Source organism: Lathamus discolor, chromosome Z (genome assembly GCF_037157495.1).
Source record: "Lathamus discolor isolate bLatDis1 chromosome Z, bLatDis1.hap1, whole genome shotgun sequence".
Classification (NCBI taxonomy): Eukaryota; Metazoa; Chordata; class Aves; order Psittaciformes; family Psittacidae; genus Lathamus; species Lathamus discolor.
In genome coordinates this window covers 44,823,874-44,835,558 of record NC_088909.1, presented here as the reverse complement: position 1 = coordinate 44,835,558, position 11,685 = coordinate 44,823,874, and positions in this window count along the sequence as shown.

The following is an 11,685-nucleotide window of genomic DNA, read 5'->3' as shown; positions in this document are numbered from 1 at the left end:
CCAGGCTGAGCTGCCCCAGCTTTCTCAGCCTGTCTTCATACAGGACATGCTCCAGCCCCCTTATCACCCTTGTAGCCCTCCTCTGGACTTGATCCAACATCTCTGTGTTCCTCTTATGTTGAGGACGCCAGAACTCTCCCTCTACTCCAAGTGGGGTTTCACGAGAGCAGAGTAGAGGGGCAGGATCACCTCCTTCGACCTGCTGGTCAAGCTCTTTCCGATGCAGCACAGCATACGGTTGGTTTCTGGGCTGGGAGCGCACAGTGAAGCCAGCTCATGTTAAGCTTTTCTTCAGCCAGCACCCTCAAGTCCTCCTCTGCAGGGCTGCTCTGAATCATGTTTCCATCCAGCCTGTTGCTGGGATTGCCCTGACCCAGGCTTAGGACTTTGCACTTGGTCTTGTTGAACCTCATGAAGTTCATGTGGGCCCATTCCTCAAGCCTGTCAAGGTCCATCTAGATGGCATCCCTTCTGTCTTGCAAATGAACTGACCAGCTTGGTGTCATCTGCATAAGTGTCTATGTTATTAGTGAAGATATTAAATAATATTGGTGCTAGTATGGACCCATGAGAGATACCACTCGTTACTGGTTTCCACTTGGACACTGAGCTGTTGACTGTAGCATTTTAGACATGGCCATTCAGCCAATTCCTTATGCATTAAACCTGTATCTCGCAAATTTAGATTAAGAATGTTGTTGGGGATCATATCAAAAGCCTTACAGACGTGTAGGTGTATGACTGAGGTATATGCTCTTGTTCACTGATGCAGTAACACCGTTACAGAAGGCTACAAGATGAGTCAGGCACAGTTTGCCCTTGGTGAATCCATTTTGGCTGTCCCTAATCACCTTCACTTCTTTTTGACAGATTTTCTAGGAGGATCTGCTACATGATCTTACTGGGCATGGAGAACAGACTGCATCTGTTTACAGAAACCTGTGTAAAAAAAAAAAAAAGTATTTGGGTTCTTGCACTGTTGATTTGTGTTGTGGGAAAATGAAGATCTAAAGTGAAGGATGCTTCTAATATATATTTGGTGCTTTCTTATTTGGGGATATGCTTTCTAATTTGGGGATAGTATTGCATGAATGTTGTTGATGAATGTGTGTGAAGTACGCTTACTAAGTACGTGTATATAGCTGTAGACTTACAAAATGGGACCTGAAAATCACAATACACTTAAGTGAATGTAGGTCATAAAGCAAAACGTTTGTGTCCTTTGCTGTCTGAACTCTTGTACTGATCTGACTTGGAGTCCACCCCTCCCCATGTCCTCTCTCTTAAGCCTCTGAGTAGTGGCCACTGTCAGAAGGAACTGGCAGAAATGGTAATTGGCAAAAATGTCATCTGCGCCAAGGTGAACAGGACAGCCCTTTCAGCAGCAGAAAGGCTCCACAAGGTCTCACCAAAAAATGTTTTTGCCTTAATAAGTCTGTGTGAAGTATGTTCCAACAGCTTTGCTGTGCGCTTGTGTGAGAAACACTTGGATGTCCCAAGTAACAGGTGTGAAGCAGTGGATATCTTCTGGAACTTTCTCCTGCAGGAGAAATAACAAGTTGTCCCTTGCTAGTTATCCTTTAGGTCTCTTTCTTTTTGAAAATAGATGGTTATCATAGCCTTTCTCTACCCTTCATGTTTCTTCTCACTGGATGGAAGCCATTCGGTACTGAGGAGCATCCTGCTGTCCCTCTTTATCAGTTTGCCTTCTGAGGCTGACCAAAGAAGCCTTCCGTGTGTTCTGTTGCTATGAAGGATGACAAAATTCTGTGTTTGCCTTGTTTCCATGGTCCAAAAATAGTATTTGCTGTTTTGGTTGATACTGAATATTAAACTGATGCTTACAGTTTCATCTGCGGTGTTTTCCACAACAGTCCTCATGGAAGTGGTAAATAAGCTGTGCACATAAGGGTTTCCCCACTTCGTGTTATTTAGCATTCACTAATGTTGAGTTTAATCTGCTCATTGACGTAGTCACTTAGGGCCTCCTGCACCTCTTCAGTCAGACTTGAATGTTCCTGAGCAGCTTCATAGGTAACACAAATATTTTGCTTGCTTTTCCAGATCTTAGAACAACTTAAGTTGTAGTAAGACGCAGCAAATCTTTCTGTTAAAATTCGTTGTTCCTGCCACTTTCTTTTCCTGTAGTCATTTCTTAAACCATGATTGGAACACTGAGTAGATGGCTCATGTTCTTGTCTGTGTAAGCCCAGCAGTCAAATAGGCTGGAATTCTGTTGTCAGTAGCTGTGACTTCTCCCATTGTATTAGTGCCATTTGTCCATTCATCTACCAAACCTAGTAATGGCTTGAAGCTATACATTATAGGGTTGAACTTTCTTGGTTGTTGTTCCCAGACCAAATCTCCTTTGCTATGCAGTTACTTTTTCTACTGGACAGAGACTTATGCTACTTTAAAAATCTATTTACCTTTTGCTATGTCTGTTTTATCTCATTGTGAGTTTAAAAATTGATTTGGTTTTTGGTGTTACTTGATTGCTTAGGGTGTATTCATTACAATACTCTATGGTGCTTACTTCGGCTTATTAAATAAAACACTGTCAGAGGCACTGACAACACACTGTCAAGTTTTTCCACTACCATGGAAAGAAATACAGTTCAGCAGTACTTGCCTATCCAGATACATACATACTTTTCCAGAACAAATTTCTTCCTACGAAATAGCACTTTACAATGTAGACTATGCTAACACTTGTGTGGTATTGTGTGGATCTTTGTGCAATATAGCTGTTTGGTGACTACTGTGTGATTTGCAAAGCTCCATGCTGGTGTGAATCATGTAGACACTTTTTAGGTATCTAAAGCTTTATCAAAAAGGCCTTGTTTGAAAATATATGGAAATGTAAATGTGATGTCTGTCTGTTTTTTGGTTTTGGTTTTTTTTTTTTTTTTAATAAAATCTGAAACTACAATAGCTTAGCCATTCACATTATTCCGTCCTAGCCCTAAACTATCCTAGTTGATAGACTGTTTCTTCCAGTGGATGACAACAGATAACTTGGAGAAAGCACTTGTTTTGTTTTTGAAGTCTGCCCATTTCAGGAAGACTAAACAGTATAGTTTGGATATCTGACACATCAAGGTTTTTACTTAAGATGCTGATGTTAGTAACTTGGCTGCATTAGGCTCCCTCTCCAGGCAGAGGAGGAAAATGTGTGTCCAGGAGGAACTTTACTCTTCGGTATTTTCATAGAATCATAGAATGGTTTGGGTTGGAAAAGAACTTAATATCATGTAGTTTCAAACCCCTGCCATGGGCAGGGATGCCTCACAGCAGACCATCCTGGCCTTGAACGCTGCCAGGGATGGAGCATTCATCACTTCTCTGGGCAACCTGTTCCAGTGCCTCACCACCCTCCCAATAAAGAACTTAGTATATTTAACCTGAACTTCACCTGTTTAAGTTTGAACCTGTTACCCCTTGTCCTATCATTAAGGTCCCTGATGAAGAGTCTCTCTCTGGCATCCTTGTAGGCCCCCTTCAGGTACTGGAAGGCTGCTATGAGGCCTCCATGAAGCCTTCACTTCTCCAGGCTTTCCCCCACTTTCTCAGCTTGTCTGTGTACGGGGGATGCTCTAGCCCCCTGATCATCCTCTTGACCCTCCTCTAGACTTGCTCCAACATCTCCATGTTCTTATGTCGAGGACACCAGAACTGCACACAATACTCCAAGTGAGGTCTCACAAGAGTAGAGGGGCAGAATCACTTCTCTCAACCTTATGGTCACGCTCCTTTTGATGCAGCCCAGCATATGGTTGGCGTTCTGGGCTGTGAGCATACGCTGAATCCAGCTCATGTTCAGTTTCTCATCAAACAACACCCCAAGTCCTCCTCTGCAGGGCCACTCGGAATCATTTTTCCATCCAACCTGTCACTGTGCCTGGGATTGCACTGGCCCAGGTGTAGGACCTTTCACTTTGCTTCGTTGAACTTCATAAGGCTGACATTGGCCCACCTCACAAGCGTGTCAAGGTCCCTCTGGATCATCCCTTCCCTCCAGCTTGGTGCCATTGGCAAACTTGCTGAGGGTGCATCAATCCCACTGTCCGTGTCACTGACAAAGGTGTTTAACAGGGTCGGTCCCAACACCAACCCCCGAGGGACACCATTCTCTGCTTGTGGCCGTTTGTCCAGTTCTTTATCAATTGGGTTGTCCATCCATCAAATCCGTGTCTCTACAATTTAGAAACAAGGATGTTGTGAAGGATGTTTTGAAGGGAACCTCCCCATTCCTTAACGGAGTAAAGCAGATGGTGCTTATCTCCCCAAACTGAGCAGCCCAGCCAAGGACCTAAGGTTGGATGAACCAGCCTTGCTTTGCAGTTCTGAATATTGGTGCGATTGCTTAAATTTGCGTCTCTGAAAACTCAGTGTTTACACTTGTCAGCGTTGCCGCTTTCAGGATGTTTTATGTTCCGGCTGTGGGTGGTTGCTGCCTTCAGGCATGCTGTTTGGCACTTGTGAGTTTCACCAAGTGAAACTGACACTGTAGAGACCAAAGGTTGGCTGAGGAAACACCTGAAAAGGTCTCAGGCTGAAGAATGTTCCTGGCACTATGTTCACCAAATGAGTGCAGAACTGACTGACACTTGCTGAGACACTTGCCATCAGGGGGAGACTGAGATGGTGCGTGGTTTTTCGCTCAGCTCCTATTTAGTAACAACTCTTTGAAAGCTTATTTTGAAGTGCAGAGAAACACACCATGCATCTGTCTGAGAGAGCGCTTCAGTTTGCGATGGAGTCTCCAAAGGAAGCTGCTTTGACTTGTCCTGAGGGATATTTCTAGCTCCTTAGCAAATAATAAGGCTTTCTGTGTATTTATTGCCCAGCTATAAACATTGCTCTTGGCAAATCCAACTTAACGTGAAAGAATCTGTTTTAAAATGCTAGCTTGCCTGGTTTGACAAGCTTAGTCCTTGTTCTTAATCCTTCTATTCCTCCTGCCTCTGATCTGTCATAAGGCATAAAGGAGAAACATTATAAAAAAGATTTCTCTCAAAAATTTGTCGTTTTCTGCTTGTTTATTAAATTCTGCCTCTCTTTTGCTCCATCACACCCAAATCAGCTGAGCTGTGGTGCAATTATTGGATTTCCTGCTCTTTTCTCAGACTGGGAAACAACTACAGCAGCAGTATCCTCTGCTTCTCTATGCACTGTAACTGATGTAGGAAGGAGGAAAAAACCCAAATGGAGCTATCCTTAAGCCTGTCAAAAAGAGATGGAGAGAAAGTGTCCTAGGTAGACAGAAAGCTTTCACCTTGGGGAGGCAGGGGGAAGTTTCAGAGGACAAGGAAAATTATTGTTTTGAGATCAAGCCTGGGGGGAGAGGGGCAGGCAGGCAGATGAGGTTCCCACCAGTGTTCCTAAACATCTATGGCCCACAGCACCACTTGGCCTGGTGTCTAGAAATAGGTGTTTCTGGGTTGGTAACTCACTGGTGGGTTAAACCAGGGGGAAGCTGTGTGTTCCTTCTAGGTTCTTCCTGTATGGCAGAATGTGCAGATGAATTTGTTTTCACGTGAGCTTAAGTAAAAAGTTTATATTTGGCCTCTGTCTGTGTCAGCTGATTTAGAAGATGTCCATCTCCAACCAAAAACTTGTCTGAATATCTGTCCCTCCTTTCTTAAAATAGGACTGTGGCATAAGTTTTTAAAGTAGAGTTGATATCAATACAATTTAAATGAGTCATCATATTTAGTTATGTAGCATGCCCCCAAAACACTGTAACTAAAACAGTGGAATGAAAAACTTCTGTCAAGAAATAATCTCATAAATACTCCTTCAAAACCAAGTTAAGCAATGACTGAAGATTAAAAATTAAGAATTTACTTGGGAAGTTGTTTAAGGAGAGAATTGCATGGGAAAACAAGCAGTCCTTCCATTTCATTCATCACTGAACCTACCTCTATATAGACATGTGGGTATGTGCATTTGTGCATAGGTGCATGTCTCTTTTTCTGGAAAGTTACTTGACTGCTCATGAAATTGTTAGAAAGATCATAAAATACTCGAGAATCATTCAAATAATACCAACAATTGTTTTTAGATACATCTTATTTGTGCTTTTCCATATTGCTGGGCCAAGCGTGCTCACTGCATCCAGGTATTTAAACTCGCAACCTGATGGGAGGATAGTCCTTTTGCAATGCACGTGGGGGGGTGTGGGGTGAAGGGACTAGCGGAGAAAGATGAAACTGAAGTAGGAGGGATGGGCTATGTGGTTTCACAGCAGCCATTAGCCTAGGAGACAGGCTGAGCCCGCTTTGTGCAGCTCATGTGTAGTCAGTGTGTACTTTGCTTTATACAATGTGCAGTCTCACTAATACTGGTTTACTTCTCAAGGGAGAGGTGCAAGATTTAAGACTGTGTGAAGTGATTTTTGACATGAGACCAACCCAGGCTTTAGTCCCTGTCGTGGATTGAACTCAGCCACACAGTCTCCCTCTCACTGCCCCCCTTCCTCCCCCTGCTCCCGAAGGGATGGGGAGGAGAATTGAAAGAATGTAACTCCCATGGGTTGAGATAAGAGCAGTCCAGTAACTAAGGTATAACACAAATCAATACTGCTACCACCAATAATGATAAGGGAAATAACAAGGGAAGAGAATACAACCACTCACCACCCACTGACCGATACCCAGCCCGACCCAAGCAGTGATCTAGCTCTTCTGGGTAACTGACCCCAGTTCTACATCCTGGGCATGACGTGCTGTGGTATGGAATACCTCTTTGGTTAGTTTGGGTCAGGTGTCCTGTCTCTGTTTCCTTCTGGCTTCCCCTCCTCCCTGGCAGAGCATGAGACCCACAAAGTCCTTGGTCAGAGTAAACATTGCTGAGCAGCAACTAAAAACATCGGTGTTATCAGCGCTGTTCCCAGGCTGAAAGTCGAAACTACAGCACTGCACCAGCTACTAAGGAGGAGAAAAAATGACTGCTACTGCTGAACCCAGGACAGTGCCTTTTCCAGTGCTGCACTGGGCTGTCCTTCACAGAACGTACAAGAAATGGAAAGGCAGAAGGGCTATCTGCTTTGAAGTAAATCTTGGAAATAGTTCTTCTCCTTTGAAATGCAAACTTGATGGCAAAACCACTGCTCCGTGGCTGCTGTTCTCTTTGATATAACACATGCAAAGTAAATTAATGCCAGAGAGTGACAATTAAAAAGGCTTCGAGAAGCAAAGGACCAGAGAAAACAGTCTTTTTTTCCATAGCTGTTATGCTAAGCAATACTTACCCTGTTGAAACAGATTTCAACAAGTAGGTGTGCAGAGACTGACTTTTTAGAAATTCAGTTAATAGCTTGCACCTCTCCAGTGCAACTCAGTGGACAATTACACTGTGTTTCACTGTTGAGATCAATATTGCTCACATTTGCAATGTATTTGTAATGAGAAATTTAGGTTTGGCTTTTTCAACTTATACACATGTTGAGAAATCTGCTGAAAGTTCTTAAATTTTTGCTAGTGTGAACTCTAATTGAAGAAATATGTTCTTTCTTATATGAAAATAATTTCTTAGTCACTAGTTGACATTTGTTCCTCTTGTGGATTTAGGAAAATGTTAATTTCTTTTATATTTAGTTATTTCTTTTTAAAAGTATACAAAACTTTTTTTCTTTTCCCTGTGGTTCCATTATTTGCTCATGATACCAAAAGGAAAAGCAAGCTCTTTTGAGAAAAAAAAAAAAAAAAAAGAAAAAAAAAAAAGAAAGCAAGCAACTTCTAGTTTCGAAACAGTGTTTTATGAAAAAAGAGACAAAGAGACGAAACTCTTAAGAACTAACCACAATTTCTTGTGTGTTACGTCTTTCTGAACTGAGACATAACTAAAAAGGCAGATGTCTGATACAGATATAATTATTTCTCCTTTTCAGTGCGAACATGATTTTAACTGTGTTCTTTAACCCAACATAGCTATTCTTACGGTCTGGATTTCTACAGCTTACAAAGCAAGTTTAGGATTCATTCACACCTTTTTACATTATATATGAATAAGCCAAAACATAATCAGCCCCAAATAAGTTGAAGATGTGAAGTGGGTTTTGTTCAAAGGCTTGCGCAACCAAATAAGAAATCAGAAGAAAGCAACTTTAAGTCGAGATACCAGGAAAGAAAAAAAGGATGTGATCAGAAATTTTGCAGAATATTTAGGAAGTGTTCAAACCTTCTCATACAGCAGACTGTCAATTTTCACTTCTCTCTTCCATAACTGAGCTACTGACCAGAACATTGGTATTTCTCATCCTTCCCCTTCTCACAGTAGGCTTAGTCTAAATGCTTGCAAATTAGTCTATGTTGACATAAATAGTTGCAGAAGTATTTAACAGATAATTAATATCAAGTTATTATTTTTTTAACAGCTGAGGCTTTCTATCTTAGCAAAGTGATAAGACCACTGTTTGATTAGATCACATAAAAAGCTAAGGAATATGTGTTTCTCTTTGGGATGTCATTGTAGGCAAGGGGGCTGGGATAAGAAAAGGGAAAGCTGAAAGTAGGATGCCTGCTTCAATTTAAAACCTGCAGCTATAATAAATACACTGCACTGTTCAAGGTCAGTTACCTAACTGCTGCAGGTGGTAGAGGTATAGATGTGTCAGTTTGTGATGTGTAGAGAGAGGGAGCTCACTGTTGGGGTGTATTTCAATGCAAGCAAATAACAAATTAGCTACTATAAAGGGAAAGAATTTATAAATATTAGGGGAAAAAGAAGGAGCAAATACTCAGAAAATTGAAAGCTAGCAATATCTGCATAGTCTTTCCCAAAGCATGTCTTGTCTCAAGCGCCCACAGTGCCAATCATGTCAAAACTCTATTGCTTCAAAGCATAACATCTTCAACTTCTGCATGGCTGGCTATCCATTTGAGACAGTTAGGACTTTTTTAGGAATTTGACCCTCCTGATTTGAAATGAGTCATGTGAACAAACCATGTGTAAATGCAGCCTGAAAGAAGTCTTCCACTGAGAAATACCCAAAATGAAATCTTGCCATCTCCAGAGACAGATTTTCTAATTTGTGATGCAAGCCAAAGACTGGGAAAACCCAGTGGCGGGTTTGCAAGAGTGGCAGGACTTGCCGTGTAGCAGCAAGAGGAGGCAGCAGGATAAACAAAATATAAAATAAAATAATAAAATACATTAAATTAAATTAAATTAAATTAAATTAAATTAAATGGGAAATATATATATATATATAAAAAAAAAAAGGCAGTGTTTTGCATCATTTTCCCGCTGGGCTTTGCCAACATCACAGTCCTGCCCGACCTTCCCGACTGGATGCTGGTGCGCAATGCTCCCAGCAGTGGGCAACGCTGCTCCGAGACCTCGAAGCCGCTGTTTAAGTAGGGTTTAAGCAGGTCCCTTCATCTACAAGGAGCAAACCCGGGGAATCCGGGGCTGTTCTCGAGCAGCGGCTACAGGGATAACCAACAGCCACTGCGACAGTGGCTTGGAAAGTCTCCCCGTGCACCCATTGTTTGCTTTTGCTGGGCGGGTCCCTGAAAGCACATTGAAGTGCTGCAGCACAACAGCAGCAGCACCAAACGCTGAGAAGCAGCAGAGAAATTGCTTTGTCAGCAGGATCCCACCCAAAGCAGAAGATAGCAAACGCAAAGTTGCCCCTGGATTGCTGAAGTGCTGCCGGATCTTTGCTTCCCATCTCCCATGGAGAAGGGGGACAGGTGAATATGTGAAATGCATTGCTGGAAGAACTGGGTACCATACTCATGTGGCCATCTGCAGGCTGTCTAGATGTGATAAGAGATGCAGGAGTACAAATTCTGCACCCTATCTGCTTTTGTTGCACTAGTACTAAGAAAACTGGTTCAAAGTGTCAGAACAAATTACAGGACAAATTACAAATTTCATTTGGTTTAGGCAGCATGTACACATTGGGGTAAAAATGCTCCTGTGCCATAGTTCATTCAACTAAGGGAGATTTTGCCAGCAGGCAAACACATTGGATGGATGAAGTGAAGCCTGGTATAATGGAGAGAAAGCGTATTTTTTCACCTGGCAACGCTGAGGAGCAGGCCTATTGACAGAAAAAAAGATTTCCACCTGTCGTGGTTTAAACCCAAACCACAAACCTCTTTTGCTCACTCCCCCCCTTCTTGCCCTTCCCCTGCTTCTGGAGGGACGGAGAGGAGAATCAAAAAGAATGCAACTCCCACGGGTTGAGATAAGAACAGTTTAGTAACTAAGGTATAACACAAATCACTACTGCTACCACCAATAATAATAATGCTAAAGGAAATAACAAGAGGAGAGAATACAACACCTTAACACCGGCCAACCAATAACTCGCCCCACTCCCCCCCAGCAGAGCACCTACCGATACCTCGTCCAACCCTGCAGTCCCAACCTTTCTGGGAAACTCTCCGTTACCTCCTGGGCATGACGTGCTGTGGTATGGAATACCTCTTTGGTCAGTTTGGGCCCGGTGTCCTGTCTCTGCCTCTTCCCGGCCTCCCCTCCTCCCTGGCAGAGCATGAGGCTCAGAAAGTCCTTGGCCAGACCAAACATTCGAGCAGCAACTGAAAACATCGGCGTTATCAGCACTGTTCCCAGGCCAAAAGATCAAAACATAGTACTGCACTAGCTCCTAAGAAGGAGAAAAATGACTGCTGCTGCTCAACCCAGGACACCACCTGAATTTGGTTAATGTATCTACCAAACACTGGTAGATCCTGTGGCAGGATCATTAAAACTTATCTAAAAATTTTGTGTTCAGGTCTGAGCACCTCACTACAAGAGAGATGTTGAGGTGCTGGAGTGGGTCCAGAGAAGGGCAATGAAGCTGGTGAAGGGTCTGGAGCACAAGTCTGATGAGGAGCAGCTGAAGGAGTGTTTAGTCCAGAGAAGAGAAGGCTCAGGGGGGACCTTATCACTCTTTACAACTACCTGAAAGGAGGATGGAGTGAGGTAGGGGTCTGTCTCTTCTCACAAATAACAAGCGATAGGACTAGAGGAAAAGGCCTCAAGCTCTGCCAGGGAAGGTTTAAATTGGATATTAGGAAAAATTTCTTCACAGAGAGAGTGATCAGGCATTGGAACAGGCTGCCTAGGGCAGTGGTGGAATCACTGTCCCTGGAAAAGTTCAAAAACCATGTAGATGAGGTCCTCAGTGACATGGTTTAGCGGTGGTCTTGGCAGTCCTGGGGTAAATATTGGACTTGATGATCTTAAAGGTCTTTTCCAACCTATCTGATTCTGTGATTCTAAACATGCTTCAGGCCTACAATTCATCTCTCTTTAGAAATGACAAAAGCATTCAGCTTTGTGCCACCGTACACAGGAGGGGTGCTGCACTGCTGCACTTTGTGCCACCGTACACGGAGGTCTGCTTTCTCCACTGCTGGATCAGTGGGCTATTAGGAGTTGCTTGTGTAAGTATATGAGTCAGACAAAAAGTATGCATACATACCTGGTCACATGCTAATAGAGTGCTGAGTTCTGAGCATGCCTTTGAAATCCCTTTTTTTCCACTCTACTGTAAAGTTTAACAGGTACCAATTGCCTTCGCTTCTGCATCCCACCCATGTTGGTAGTACAGAGGCATCATCCTGTTCACAGAGCCAATTCTTCTTGCAGCACCTACATGCTGCCTCTGCTCCCCCAGCCCTGCGCTTGCCGAATGCAGAGAGAACAGCATGGTCTGTGGGC